Source organism: Nyctereutes procyonoides, unplaced genomic scaffold (assembly GCF_905146905.1).
Source record: "Nyctereutes procyonoides isolate TBG_1078 unplaced genomic scaffold, NYPRO_anot_genome, whole genome shotgun sequence".
Taxonomy (NCBI): Eukaryota; Metazoa; Chordata; class Mammalia; order Carnivora; family Canidae; genus Nyctereutes; species Nyctereutes procyonoides.
The window spans coordinates 25,714,476-25,730,470 of NW_026575131.1; the positions used below are offsets into that span (position 1 = coordinate 25,714,476).

Consider the following 15,995-nt stretch of genomic DNA (forward strand, 5'->3'; position numbering starts at 1 on the left):
GCTTTAAAACATTGTTTTCTAGGTTCCACTGCTGAAAAGTTTAATTCAGGAGCTATGAAGTGAAACCCAGAAATATGGGATTTCTAAGAGTAATCCAGGTACAATGTCTTTATTCACACTGTAGAGTTGTCATGCATGCTGAATTAGCAGATTCTGAGCCATTGTTCCAAGGGGTAATAGGGGCATAACATTTTCATCATTCACTCAGTACATAATCTTGTTTTATTGTGGTTCTATTTCAGATACTTAATATCTATTCCTTTACAAATCATATATGTAGTATATCTTTAAAATAAAACAGTGAATGAGAAAGATTTAACATTTTCCTGACCCAGGTAATGTGACTATAAATGTTTTTGGCTTTTAGTCACAAAAGAACAGGGACCACTGTAATATATATATATATATTTGGTTGTCATCTCAAGAATCCACATATTCAGCCACTTTTCTGATTTTTTTTCCCCATAGCTTCATCCTTCATCCAATGTGTGATCTTTAGCACTTTATGGATTGGCCACATGTATAGATTGATGAATTTTCTCTTCCTTTTTCTGGGTGTATCATCCTGTTGGTTTATTTACATTGATGTCTTGGCCAACAGCGCTTTAATGTATGCCTGAACAAAGCTTATCCTTTGTGTGTTTTCTATGTAAGGAAAACACAGCCCTCTTGCACATAAGAATACTAGACAACACTTTCGTGCTTGATGGTCATCTAAAATAGAAAAATCACCCAAACACAAACATGTGAAAATATGGCAGTAAATAGACCATGAAAAGGGCACTTGTTTATACATCAAGAGTGAAAGATGAGGGCAGCACGGTGGCACAGCGGTTTAGCGCCGCCTGAGGCCCAGGGCATGATCCTGGAGACCCTGGATTGAGTCCCACGTCGGGCTCTCTGCATGGAGCCTGCTTCTCCCTCTGCCTGTGTCTCTATGAATAAATAAATAAATAATCTTAAAAAAAAAAGTGAAAGATGAGGCCGAGCATCACCCTATTTGGTCCCTTCTGATAACATGCACATTGGGTGACCAGAATGTCTCACCAGTCTATGCATGTATGCAAATACATGTCTGCAGAAGTGTGGCGAGTGTTAACTTTCAGTTTACAAATACACTGCAGGGGCAGCCCAGGTGGCTCAGTGGTTTAGCACTGCCATCAGCCTGGGGTATGATCCTGAATACTCGGGATCAAGTCCCACGTCAGGCTCCCTGCTTGGAGCCTGCTTCTCCCTCTGCCTGTATCTCTGCCTCTCTCTCTCTCTCTCTCTCTCTCTCTCTCTCTCTCTCTCTCTCTGTGTGTGTGTGTGTCTCATGAATAAGTAAATAAAATCTTAAAAAAAAAACAAATACATTGCAGAGGGGAAGTGAGTTTGTAAATGCATACTCCATGAATGATGAGGATCGACTGTGTATCTATGTATGAAGCTTGATTCAGGAACCACTATAGTGTGGTAAAATTTAAATCCCTCTTCTGCTTAACGGTGCTGTGACCTTGGACATGTTATTTAATATCTCTTAACCTCAGTTTTTTGTCTGTAAAATGTGGCAATATTAGATGTTCCCTAATAGGATTGTAATGAGCATTAAATGCGAAAATGGTCTTAGAATAATAGATTATGTATATATGTACTCAGTAAATGTTACCTTTTGTGTTATTGGTGGTGATAATGATATCACCTCTGTTTTTTCTTCTATGTAGTGCAAATGCAGTAATTCCTTGGCAGGGCTATTGTGAACCTTCCATGATATACCACAGGTGATGGAATCTGGTCAGTTCTAAAACCCAACACAATTGAGAACTGTGGGAATGTCATGGAGCAGGATAAATGTAGTCCACCGTTTTCCTGACAGGCATTGCTACCACATAGTTGGAATTTTTGTTTTTTCACAGACCCCTTCCTGCACTGTTTGGCATATTATAGTTCTTGTTCACTGTAATTAGTCTTTACTTTGGGCCAGTGGTTCACAGTGGAAGTCATTTTGATGCTCAGGGGGCATCTGGCAATGTCTAGAGGGCTTTTTAGGTTTTCTCAACTGGAGTAGGTGTAACTGGCATGTAGTAGATAGAAGCCAGGATGCTGCTAAGCATACTACACAGTATAGGACAGGATGGCCGCGCACAGCAAAGAACTGTCCAGCTGAAAATGTCAGCAGTGTCAGTGTGAAAAACCCTCAACCAAACTGAAAGCTCCCTGAAGGCAGCAGGCACTGTGACTTACACTCCTGAGGCCTTGGCCCAGGAACAGGTACTTACCTGGCCCATAGCAGATACCTCTTGAATGAAAGAAGCTTCACATGCCTCCCCTTTTTGGTTGGCATGTCAGCAGATTGGCTTCATGGCCTCCAAATGTTCAGATTCAGTCTTCAGTTCATCTCTTCCTTCCTGATTTTATTGTTTTAAAATTTTCAGTTGTGCCATATTTCAAAAACAAGGGGGAAGTTACCCCCCCAGAAAATAGTATCCCCAGGGCTCAAAGTGTGGTCTGAGGACAGGTACCAGTCTGCAAACTGTTATCAGTCCAGAAGGAGGCCCATAGAGAAAATGGGAGTAAGAGTTGAGACATTTTTATAGCAATTGCCCAATGCTGTGGTCTTTGTTTTATATATAAAAGTATCAGTCTGCAGCGATGTGGAAGTTAAAGGCCCTGTTCCTTTACCTCCAGTACTCTGAGAAGCACAGATAACCAACTCAAGACTGCCACTTCCCAGATTTCACAGATGTTGACATTGCTATCTTAAAGTCATTTGTATTTGCACCTGTTTCAATCTCATTCTGTCACTTTGCCTCTTATTTATTTATTTCTTAGTACAGTGGAAGAGAGGGGGGAGCAGATGGAGAGAGAGAGAGAGAAAGAATCTTAAGCAGGCTCCATGCTGGGAGCCCTCCAGGGGCTCCATCTCTGGACTTTGAGATTGTGACCTGAGCTGAAAATGCTTAACCGACTGAGTCATCCAGGTGCCTGGCTCTTTTTAAAAGAAATAAAGCATCTCAGAAATATGTACTGAGCTCCCACTATGTGCTCAGCACAGGTTGGTGCTCTTTGGAACAGGTTCTTCAGAACCCGGCCCTGTACCCTACCCCTCTGCTCTGCTGTTCATTCCCTGCCCTCAGTTGTCAGGGAATTTCAGGAAGTGGACAGAAAACCATCTGCTAGAAAAACAACAAACAAAACCAAACCTATCTGGGGATCCCTGGGTGGCGCAGCGGTTTAGCGCCTGCCTTTGGCCCAGGGCGTGATCCTGGTGACCCTGGATCGAATCCCACATCGGGCTCCCGATGCATGGAGCCTGCTTCTGTCTCTGCCTCTCTCTCTCTCTCTCTCTCTCTCTCTCTGTGACTATCATAAAAAAAAAAAAACTATCATTGGGGTGTCTGGCCAGCTCATTTGGTGGAATGATTTCTAGGTGACTCGATCTTGGGGTCGTGAGTTCGAGCCCCATGTTGGGTGTAGAGTTTACTTGAAAAAAACAAAAATCTACCATACTGACTTCTCAAACTTCTGTATAGATCAGGAATGGGTACACTACCTGTTTCAGTGAAGTTTAATTGGAATATATCCATGCTTATTCATCTACTCGTTGTCCGTGGCTGCTTTCATGCTGAACAGCTGATTTGAGTAGTTGCTACAGAGTCCGAATGGTCTGCAAAGCCTAAAATAATTACAGTCTGGCCTTTTACAGAAAATGTTTGTTAGTCCCTGATTTAGACAAGTACTTTTTCAGGTGAAACCAGTCTGGGCTACCCATTTGCATGTCAGTTATAAACAATTTGGCTTCATGGATTGGTGGAGAGGGAGTGGATCCAGTTTTCTGATTATTTTTTTTCCCTTATAATTTACCTTTTGGTTTGTTCTTTTTGAGCCTTTATCCTGAATTTGATAGTAGAGTTCTTGGTAATTCCTGCTTTTTTTTTTTTTTTTTTTTTTTTTTTTAGAATGTCAGTGGCCTTCTTTCTTGGTAGCAGCACTAAAGATATACACAAAAGATTATTATGAGGATGGTGATAACAGGTAAAAACTAGTGCCAGGTGCCACACCATGAACTTTATGCGCTTTACATTACATCCATTGTTCCACTGTCCAAGATCTTCCATCTTAAAAGGAGCAGGGTGGGGATTCCAACTCAAATGTCTTGACCTGAGCTCAGTTTTGATACCAGTTTTTTGCAACAGGGCCTACTGGTCATCAATGTGTTACTGTGGTTTGTGTTGCGCTATATATTTTAGAATGTTAATTTCCAAGCTTTTTTCTTGAAAAACCATGATGTCATTTTAAATGGCTGTTTTCCACTGAATTTGTTCTTGTTTAAATATGAAAATGAATTGTGTGTTTAATAAGATGCCACTTCCAAAACAACATACAGCATTCATTTTGTTGACAGGAAATCATTTCTTCTGTAATTTACATATGATAATGGAGGTGTTGTTTGACATTTGCTTTGCTTCTCACTCATTGGAGATTCTAGACAGGGATGGAAGAAGGCTGGTTTTACCCCCTGGGGGGATATATCCTCACAATTAATCTAGTTGCAAACCATCCTGTGAGCAAATGTGCATAAGGGTATGCATTTGGGCTTTTCAATTTGTTTTTTACTTTCTAGAGCTCTAAAATAATGTCAGGAAAGATGACTCCGTGTCCTGAAGGGTGCCTCATTTACTTCAGAAAATGAGTATTCATGCTGGAATCCTGGGGTGTAGTTCAGTGTTCTGTATGAAGTGCCTACGAGGTGCCAGTTTGATGAGTGTATTTTTGTTTGAACTTGATGCTTTTCTCCCTACCAATCTTATTCCCAGAATTAAATTCTAGTAATAATTGGTCCTTTGGCATCGTATGGATGATTCCAACGTGTTGTAATAGCTTATTATGGAAGACGAGACATCATGGCCTCCCATCGAGATGATGTTCCCTGTTCATCTTGTTTCATTATAGCCAAATTTGTTTAATCTGAAAGTGGAAAGAATCATTAGAAGACAGATGTCAGGAAACTTTCTGACACTCCAGCTTTCTGTGATTTTAAGCATGGCTGAAGTAATCATATGATAAGAGTAGAAATCTGGCCCATTTTCCCCTAATGAGATCTGGAAGCTTTTTGCAAAAGACAATAATGTTCTTTGTTCCCAAGGAATGTGTTGATAGCAGAGCTGTCTAGGGATAGATGCTTTGTGTAGCCAGTCCCTCCCCAAAACATTAATAAATGTGGGTGTTTGAGTATTTATCCTAACCTTGTCTAAGTTTTCTAGGAAGTTATTCCCATGCTCATAGACTAAGCCAAGTCTCTTGGAGCATCTTGTCCATGATCCTTATTGCATTCATCACAGTTGTGAATATTTGTGTAATTGCACATTTAATGTATGTCTCCACTGCTTGACTGTGAAGTCAGAGAGGGTGAAGCCTTGTTCCACATGTTCCCCTTCACACCCCTAGTATTCTACAGAGTGGGTAACAGGGGGCGGTCACTGAGTGAATATTTGTGGAATAAATGAATAAAATCAATGAAGTCTTGCATCACTGAAAATACTGAGTTCCATTGTAGGTTGAAACTACACTGTCTCTTCCTTGTGTTTACCCCACAACACAGCATAGAGGAGTTATTTTATAAGTACCAGTTAAATTGGAGAGCTGAGTGATTTCGGTGTGGCCAACTTATAATTTGTGTCTTTTCAGTATTGTAGTGGGCAGGCTGTAGACCGCAGGCAGGATCTCACATGTGGAGAGACTACAGCAAACCCTGGACACCTGCTTCCTTCACTGTCTACTCTTGTGTAGATTTGGGGCTGGGAAATGTGGGACCGGAGGCTGGCATCCCTGGCACAGGGAGTAGTTTGGTGCTGTTTTTCTCCATAAGCAGAGCTAGAAGTTCTGGAATAATTGTACATCATAGCAGAGTAGTTACAAGCATGGGCTTGGAAGTAAGGCAGACTCTGTAATTCCTATCTGGGTGATATTAGTCAAGTTACATAATCTGGCTGAGCCTTACTTTGCTTTTCTACAAAATAGAAATAAAAATAGGACCTACCTGGTGATGGGTGGGATCAGGGGAATATAAAGGACTGGCATGAAACTCATAAAAACGGAGCAACTATCATTAATCCTTAAAGAAAGGAGGTGTGGCTATAAGTGCTGGTTGATCTCTAGTATCATTGTGTCTTCAGCCTGATGGAGTCATATCAAAGCACCGGGCGAGAGAGCCCTTAGATTTAGACCCAGCACATTTTTGTGCTTTTTTGGTATTTTATTTAGTTTTGGCTTTGGACAGAAATTTCCTCTGAGTAGGCAGGCAAAAAGTGGCTTGTGAGCTGATTAAAAAAAAAAAACAAACCAGAGTTGGATTTTTAAAAAAGAGAGAGAGAATGTTGGATAACTTGTGTCCTCTAGCTTTGCTACTCAAAGTGTGGCCCATGGACCAGCAGCACCGGCATCACCTAGGAGCTTGTTAGAAATGCAGAACTTCAGGGTTTACTTCAGTCTTAGAGAACCAGAATCAGCATTTTCACCCAGGCCCTAGATGATTGAGAGGCACATTAACATTTGAGAAGAGTGGTCCCAAAGAATTCATTTGTTTAGTACTTTGATTTGGTGCTAGCAAGCTGGAATCTTGGGGCTTACAGACAGTATTAGAGGAAAGAGAAGGCAAATACATTTTCAAAGTTCAGTTTGAAGCCAAACTATCATTAAATATAGAATAATATTTTTAAGCAGTGTTCAATTCCAAATCTTATGCATATCAAATGTTATGAAATAGAAAAGAGGCTTATAGGTTAAGGTCACCACTAAAGGCAAAAGGACACTGGAATCTTCTAGCACAAACTTCTTTATTCCAGGGGGAAAAAATGAAGAGGGGCTATCTAACAAAAGATGGGGATAAATGAAACAATATCTATTATGTTCTACTGCAAGCACAGGATCTATCTGGGGATACCAAACAAGAAGCACAGTTACAAATATGATGATAATGAAGCTAAGGATAATGATATCAATAGCTTGTGTTTTGGGATACATACCCCCTGCCGAGTAGTGTGATAAGAACTTTATAGATCCCCACCTTCAAACCCCACACCATATCTAGGAGGTAAATACTGTTGTTGTCACCAACTTAAAGAGAAGGAAACCCAGCCAGAGGCAGACTAAGTATCTTGCCCAAGGTGTAGTGTGAGCGTGTGGCTGGGATTCAAACTCTAGAGCCTGTGCTACTACTGCCTCCCAGATAGAACAAATAGAAGGTATGCCTTTGGATTAAGAATAGTGAGGGAAAGAGCCTTCTGTCTTGTATATACAGGAGCAAGGAATGTGTAAAGTTGCATGCAACTAGTTTATTTAAAGAGCAAACTGTACTTTTTCCTCAAATAAACACCTCTGTTAAAGGAAACATCTTTGTTAAAGAGGGCTTGCAGTGGGGAATGGCCTTGTCTTGAAACCTACCCTATTTCAACAGCCTGGTTGACCTTTGGTTTCTATGAAAATCTCTACATAGCTGCATGCTTTAAAGATATGTTTTTTTGTATTTAATGATGGTTTGGCATATGGAATTGACTCCCTTTGGATCTGAGATATACTTTGAATATTGACACCAGGATTTTACCTAATTTCCAATATGAAGCCTCCTGGGAAGCCAACTGGAAGACCCAAGCAGAACAGACCCTTGCTGTGTTCAGTGTCACATGTAGGCTTAAAGGACCATAAAATGCATCAAGGCACATGGGCTCTGAGATGGATGCAACATTTTTTAACTTTTGATTAAGAAGAAGGGATTTTGGGGCACTTGGGTGGCTCAGTCGGTCAAGCATCTACCTTCAGCTCAGGTTATAATCCCCAGGTCCTGGGATCGAGATCCACGTTGGGCTCCCTGCTCAGTGGGGGGTCTGTCTCTCCCTCTCCTCTCCCCCACTCATGCTCTTTCTCTCACTCCGTTTCTCTCTCAAGTAAAGAAATAAAATCTTTAAAAAAAAAGAAGAAAGAATTTTGTCAATATATGGCCTGAAATTTCCTTGCTGATACTGAGGGATATTTTTTTAAACTAGTCATGAAACTTCATTTCTCTTTCCCTGATGCAGACTTGGTGACATTAGAGGATTGTATTTCTATTACACAACTGAAATCTGGAAAGAAAAGATTATACTTACTGTTGAGCATAACATAACATATAGAACAATATGGAATGGTTCCAGAGGGGACCCACACTGTTATGCCCAGACAGCTCTCAAGTCTTTGACACAGAGCTTTCTGTGTTGAACTCCAGGTAGAACCTAGAGCTTTGAAAAGAGACTCAAAACATAAAACAAAAAACCGAGGAAAATTCTTTCTTTGTTCAATAAGAAGACTTTTCTCAGAGAATGCAGCAGCGCCAGACAGTGGAATTCAGCTGCCCACGTTCCAGTCCGATTTCTGCCTCTTACTAAGCTTGTATGAACTTGGACAAATTTCTCAACTTGTCTTACATCGTTTTCTCGTTTCTAGACCAGAGAAAATGATAATTCTCATTATCATTATCATGGTGAGGATTGAACTAAATAATGTGTGCCAGCGCCTAGCACAGTCCCATAATAAATTGTGGTCACCATGTGATGGATGACAAAAAGTCAAGAGTTCTCCTCCATGTGTCCGAGTGAGCAAACTGGAAAAACTCTTTGAATTAATAAATCTGTGTGAATTCCTTTGTGCCTTCAGTAGAAGGAGGAACAGAAAAGCTCTGTTTTCTTATCTGTGTTTTGCTGGTGTTTGAACTGGTTCTGTTTCTGAAGTCACAGTTGGTTGTGTATGGAATAATCTGTACCACGCTTCATGCAGCTGAATATAGATTTTGTTTCCTTTTCACTAGTGCATCACTGTCTGTGTTTTTTAAGCCTTTCTGGATTCTCAGTGAAGTGTCTTCCATTGCTATCTGGAACTGCAGGCAGTGAAATGTTGTCTCCTCTTTTCTCCTCCCTGTGTCTGTGTTCCCAGGCACAGTGCTAGAGTGCCAGGTAATAGAATGAGACCCCCCACATCCCTACCTCCTGCACCCTCCACTCCCCACCACTGGCCTTCATTATGGTTAGAAATATATTATCGGTAATAGAGGGCACTTTTAAAGGCCCCTGTGACGATTGGAACTGGGTTTGCTGTTCCAAGGCAGGAGACAATTTTCATCTCTTGAAATTGATATGAAAGAAATGGGGTGATAGCAAGAGGCATTTTCATGTTTAATCGTAAGTTATTTGACAATTGCAAAATGTATATAGTCTGTGAGCAATCTACGCTTAAGATTTCACATTTCTAAAATAACTGTCCAATAAAGTCAATGTAGCTTATATTCTTAATATTTGAGATCCAACACTCAAAAATTTAGGAATAGAAATGCAGTGGGCAGGAGACGGAGCAATCCGTGGTCCCTACAGTGATGTTCGTTTCATACCCTAGCCAAGACTCATACTGTGGCTTTTGGGTAAATAGAGGTAAGAGTAGATACGATTTAGCAACTTAGTATTTAACTACACCTATAGTGAAGAAGACCTTCTTTGGTGCATGAAGTAGGTAGTCACTGCTTCTGTTTTACTAGCACAGAGAACGGAATTCAGTAGTATGTGTTGAATGAACCTGTGAATTTGAAACTTTTACTATTCATGGAATGTTTGATTTGAAAGTGGCAGGAAAACCTTTCCACTGAATATTATATGGTGGCCACACTTCAAAATTATACTTCTCCCTTTGTTTACATTCAGGCTGGGTTAGCATTATACCGAGCTCTCTACGCCTTTAACATATGCTGACTGTCTACTGCAACCAGTTAAGGATTTTTTAAAAAATGTTTTATTTATTTATTCATGAGAGAGGCAGAGACAGAGGCAGAGACAGAGGCAGAGGGTGAAGCAGGCTCCCTTAAGAGAGCCCGATGCGGGACTCGATTCCAGTACCCCGGGATCACAACCTGAGCCAAAGGCAGACACTCAACCACTGAGCCACCCAGGCGTTCCCCAGTTAGGGATTTTACTGTACATTTCTGAGCCCTCAGTTTTGTGTATTTTTCTTTGTGTATGTTAAAAACCTTAGAGATGATTGATTTGGGGAGATAATTTGTGAAAGCACCAAATAACAATTTCCATTCTGTGCTCACAAAGATCTATAGCCTTAGAAGAAAAGGACAAATGGTAAATCTTTCCATTCCAAAACAATTTGATGCTACCTTTGCCATCTGTTCTATATCTAGGCACACGTATATATAATTTTTTAAAGAAGTATCCTTTTAGGGGCATCTGGATGGCTCAGTTGGTTAAATGTCTGCCTTCAGCTCAAGCCCTGGGATCAAGCCCTGTGTCAGGCTCCCTGCTCAGTGGGGAGCCTGCTTCTCCCTCTCACTCTCTATCTCAAATAAATAAATAAAATCTTTTTAAAAAAGAAGTAAACTTTTAGAGTTTTTATTTATTTTTCTTATTGCATTATTGATGACAGAAACCATGGAAGTATTAAGAACCCAATTAATCATTTCTAATCTCACTATCCAGAGATATTGCTGTTACCGTATGACTCTTTCTAGTTCATTCGCCTTGTATAACTCTGTGTATAACAGCCCCTCCTTCTCCTGCCACCCCATGGAAATATAATGAGTATGTGTATGTATATTTTGAACACAGTTGGAGCTATGTTTTATATAATGGAGTCACAGTGTAAATAAAGTAACTTCCCAATCTCTACTCCTGCCAGATTTATACTAGCCCTGGCTTAGCTCGCTCTCACTGTATCAGGGAAAGGAAAGGCACATAGACATTCAGAGAGAAACTAGAAAGGTTGATGCTTGGCCTTTGAACTTCCAAAAATCCAGGCCCTGGCAGTTTAGGGGGAGTTTTATATATAGTTTGGAGTATCAGTGGTCTGGCTTCTTTGACGCTTTTAGTACTAAGCCCAGAATAAGATATGATTTCATTACACATGACATTGTTTTACGTGTCTCTCCCTTCCCCTCATCTAACCTTAAATCATGGCCCAGATAACACTGAGACCTGAAAGCACTTGAATTTCATTTAAGCACATTAGGAAGCCCATGAAGGAATACAAGCCAGAGAAAGGTAATTAGACTTGTGGTTTTGAAAGATTGCTTTATGTCCTATGGAAGAGGCCAAAACTAAAAGGCGGGTGACTGGCTAGAAGGCGTTTGTCTGTAATAGTCCAGCAAGGAGAGGTGTGGTGGGAAGAAGTGGGCCTGTTCCAGAACCATGAGGCATGGAATTGATTGGTGTGATGTGAGGTAGTAAAGATAGAGGGAGACAAAGATGACTTTGAGGTACAAAAAGGTATTTTGTCGTCCTCCCCAACTTTTGAGTTTCATGCAAATTTCCATTGGGAAGAAAAGAAAAGAGAAGAAAAGAAATAAAAAAAAAAAAAACAAAATAAAAAAAATATATTGATGTCCAGGGTTGTATACCTCTGATATTATTTTGAAAACACTGGTGACCTTTGATGCTTGTTGGGTGAGTTAACTCACCTGGTGGATTTCTACTCACATTTCCTGTATTCCAGCAATTTAGATTAATGGGGGTTCGTATTTTTTATGGTAACATAAGCCAGGACTATAGCCTACTTGCCACATTTGTAGACATAGTGACTTCTTTAGTTACACTTCATAGTAATTCTAGTCATGGGCTTCAGACTTCAGAAGTATATTTTCATTCTCTAGAAAAAAAGTGACCAGTTACCACTATTATTTCAGTCCCTCTAAAGCTGGGGCTCTTCATGTATGGCCTTGTATGGATATGCTAAGACTTAGATGATTCCTAAAATGGGGTCAAGAAGCAAAATGATGGCAATCATTCTGTTGGGTTAGCAAGACACTGAACCCACAGAGGTGAAGAGAGAGTTCAGCTATTCTCAGGATTCAACGAGGCTGCTGAATGCTTACGTTAAAGCAGTGCTTCTCAACCGAGGATACTTTATTTCCCAGGTGACATTTGACAATGTCTGGAAATGTTTTTTTGTTTTCAGAGCTGGCAAGAAATGAGTATTGGCACCTCGCTTCTAGTTGATAGAGACCAGGGATACTGCTAAACATCTTACAATACACAGCACAGCCCCCTGCTCCTAACAAGAACAAAATCTGGTTCCATACATCAATTGTGATAAGGTTGAGAGCCCTGAATTAAAGTAATATTTTATTTTTTCCATGTGTTATGATTTTATTTCTTCTGTTATTCCCTTGAATGACTATGCATCCTACTTTCTTTTTGAAATATTTAAGTAATGGCAGGTGACTTCATATTTAGAAGTAAAAAATTTTCTTAGAAGATTTTTTTGTAAATATTTTATTTATTTGACATAGAGAGTGCACAAGCATGGGAAGCAGAGGAGGGAGAAGCAGGCTCCCTGCTGAGCTCGATCCCAGGACCCCAGGATCATGACCTGAACCAAAGGCAGATGCTTAACCCACTGAGCCACTCCTCTTAGAAGAGTATAAATATGTATCTACCCTTTGATAATTAGAATTTTAAGGTATTTAAATGATGACTTCACAGCATGAGTTTGACTAGTATAGAAACAATAATAGGACACATTTAGTTTTAACTTTGGATGGCATGTATATAAATAATTGTTGAAGTTTGGAAGTAGATATTGTTCAGCCAACTTGGCATTCTCTCTTTAATTAAAACATTTGTTTTCTCTCACCACCACTGTAATAGTTAAAGAAGATAGGTTGTTAGATGTTTACATATAAATATTCCCAGAACACGTTTGAACTGGAGCACTACATTCTCTAAAGATAGGCTGAAAACTTCATCTAAAATGTCATTTTCAAATGGGGGGGAGGGGAAGTTGGCTTTTAGTATAAATCATTTGGAGAATTAACTTTGAGGTTGAGTGAAGCATATTGTTGCTTTCAAATATGTGAAAAAGATTGTCTCGGAGTCATTGAAAATCTGGTTGTGTTTTCTTGGTGCCATTTACAAGGATGGCATGCCTGGGATGTCTGCCTGCAGAGAGAAAAAGGAAGAAGCAAAGAATTTAAGAGTTGACTCACTGATGAGCAAATGATTTCATTGTCTGGTATTGCTTATCCTTTGTGGCCAAAAAAGTGGGCTTAATGTGCAAGTACATAGACTACAGCATCCAGGGAACCCGCTAACCACTATCATAAGCAGAGCTCTGAGCATTTCCGGTGGGCACTGGGTCCTAACTGCCAGATCTGTATCCTGGCACAAATGAGGACGCATAGCAGGATGTGAAAGGAGATTGACTGTACTGGCTACTTGACCTTATCTCCACAGTGCAACTGAGCTGCTTTGGTTCCTCCTCAGATGAGAACTTCTGAACTATTATTTTGTCTTGTTTATGAGAGATATTGGTCTTTGTTGGTACGTTGCCTTTGTTTTGTTTTGATATCAGAATAATACTAGCTTCATAAAATAAATTGGGAGATGTTTCTCTCTTTTCAGTTTTCTGCATGAGACTGTAGAATTGATATTAATTCTTTGAACATTTGGTAGGATTCTCCAGCAAAACAGTGTGGGCTAGGAGATTTCCATCTTGGGTTTTTATTTTTATTTTTAAAGGTTTTATTTATTTATTCATGAGAGTCACAGAGAGAGAGAGGCAGAGACACAGGCAGAGGGAGAAGCAGGCTCCATGCAGGGAGCCTGACTTGGGACTGGATCCCTGGCCTCCAGGATTATGCCCTGGCCTGAAGGTGGCGTTAAACTTGCTGAGCCACCCAGGCTGCCCACCATCTTGGGTTTTTAGTTTGCAAATTCAATTTCTATAATAGTTACAGGCTAATCCAAATTATGTTGTGGTAGTTTCCATTTTTCAAGATATTTGTTCATGTAATCTAAATTGCCATTTATACCTCTATAGAGCTGTTTATAGTATTCTCTTGTCCTCTAGATGTATGAAAGGTCATTAGAGATATCTTCTGTTTATTTCTTGCTATTGACAATTCATGCCTCTTTTTTTGCGTAGCAGGGGTGAATCTTGTTAGAGATGTGTCAGTTGTTCTTTTCAAAGAAGTAGCTCTTTGTTTCATTGATTTTTCTTTGTTGTTTTTCTGTTTTTAATTCCATTGATTGCTGTTATTTATGCTTTTCCTTCTCTTGGATTTATTTTTGATTTCTTTTTTTAGATGCTTGAGGTAATAACAGATTTTTTAAAAAAGATTTTATTTATTTATTCATGAGAGACATACAGAAAGAGAGAGGCAGAGACACAGGCAGAGGGACAAGCAGGCTCCACGCAGGGAGCCCAATGTGGGACTCGATCCAGGACTCCAGGATCATGCCCTGAGTTGAAGGCAGATGCTCAACCACTGAGCCGCTCAGGCATCCCGTAATAACAGATTTTGATTTGAAACTTTTTTCTAATACAATCCTTTACTGCTGTAAATTTTCATCTCAGCACTGCTTTAGCTATGTCCCCAAATTTTGATATATTTTATTTTTATTTATGATCAGTTTAATGTATTTCATTTCCCTTGAGATATTCTCTTCAACCCATGTTTTTTTTTTTTGTTTTGTTTTGTTTTGTTTTGTTCTTGTTTTTTGAGAAGTGTATTGTTAGGGGCCTGTGGGTAGCTCCGTTGGTTAAGCATGCCACTCTTTAGCTCAGGATCATGGGTTCAGACCCCAGCATGGAACCTACTTGAAAAAAGAAGTGTATTTTTAGTTTTCAGTGTTTAGAGGTTTTCCTTGATCTTTCTTTTGTTGATTTCAAATTTGATTCCATTGTGGTTAGAGAATACCCTGTATGATTTCAATTATTTAAAATGTATTGAGGTTTGTTTTATCATCTACACAATGGCCTGCCATGGTATGTGTTCCATGTATATTTGAAAAGAATGTGCATCCTGCTGTTGTAAGATGTTCTGTAAATGCCCAATGATCCTGTGTTTGAAGGTGAGTTTTTCTTCATTTTGCTGATTTTCTGTCTAATTCTTCTGTTGAGAGAGTAATGTTGAAGTCTCCAACTATAATTGTGCTTTTGTTTCTTTCTCCTTTCAGCCCTATCAATTTTTGCTTTATGTATCCTAAAACTCTTGTTTGGTACATATACTTTTAGGATTGTCATGGTGGTTTGACCCTTTTGTCATAACATGTTTCTCTCTGTGTTAACTTTCTTTGCTCTCAGTTCTACTTTATCTGATATTTATATAACAACTCTACTTTCTTTTGATTAATGTTTGCATGATATATATTTTTTCCATTCTTTTACATCTTTTTTACATACCCATGTTATTGTTAAACTGATAAGAACAGATACTACACTTGATCTTAGCCAAAAGGCCGAGAAGCGATACATACCCATGTTATTGTATTTGAAGTGAGTTTCTTATAGATAGAATATAGGTTATGTTTGTTCATCTACTCTGCTAATGTCTGTCTTTTAATTGATATAGTTGGACCGTTTACATTTAATGTAATTACTGACATTTTAGAGTTTAAGTGTGACTTTTTAAAAATTTTGTATTTGGTCTCTCTATCTGATTTGTTTTCTTATTCCTGCTTTCATGAGGGCTATTTGAACATTTTAAAAGCATTTTGTTTTGATTTATCTCTAATATTTTTGTATCTCTTTTTATAGACTTTGGTTGCTGTATATATACATACACATATACATGTAGTTATATATTTTTTCATTTATATTATATATTTATTTTTTAAAAGATTTTATTTATTCATTCATGGGACACAGAGAGAGGCAGAGACATAGGCAGAAGGAGAAACAGGCTCCCTGCGGGGAGCCCAATACGGGACTCCATCCCAGAACCCCAGGATCACAACCCGAGCTGAAGGCAGATGCTCAACCACTGAGCCACCCAGGTGCCCCTATATTATATATGTTTAATCACAATCTATTGTTGTTGTCATTTTACCATTCAAGCGAGTGAAATTTTTGCAACTTTGCCTCCGATTACATTCTTTGTAATAATATCATTTGTCTTAAATATTTCCTCCTTGTACACTTAGACCCACATCAAGACAGTGTTATGCTTTTTTTAGAAAACTTAAGGGAGCTAAAACTATATATTTTATTCATAC

At 39.3% G+C, this 15,995-nt stretch overlaps 1 protein-coding gene and 1 pseudogene across 14 annotated transcripts in view; one reads left to right on the plus strand and one right to left on the minus strand.

Moving 5' to 3' along the window:
• MAGI1 (membrane associated guanylate kinase, WW and PDZ domain containing 1) overlaps positions 1-15,995 on the plus strand; it is a 642,704-nt gene that overhangs the window by 352,075 nt on the left and 274,634 nt on the right. The gene's annotated exons all lie outside the window — the stretch shown is intronic.
• On the minus strand, positions 15,131-15,251 carry LOC129522649 (U2 spliceosomal RNA; annotated as a pseudogene).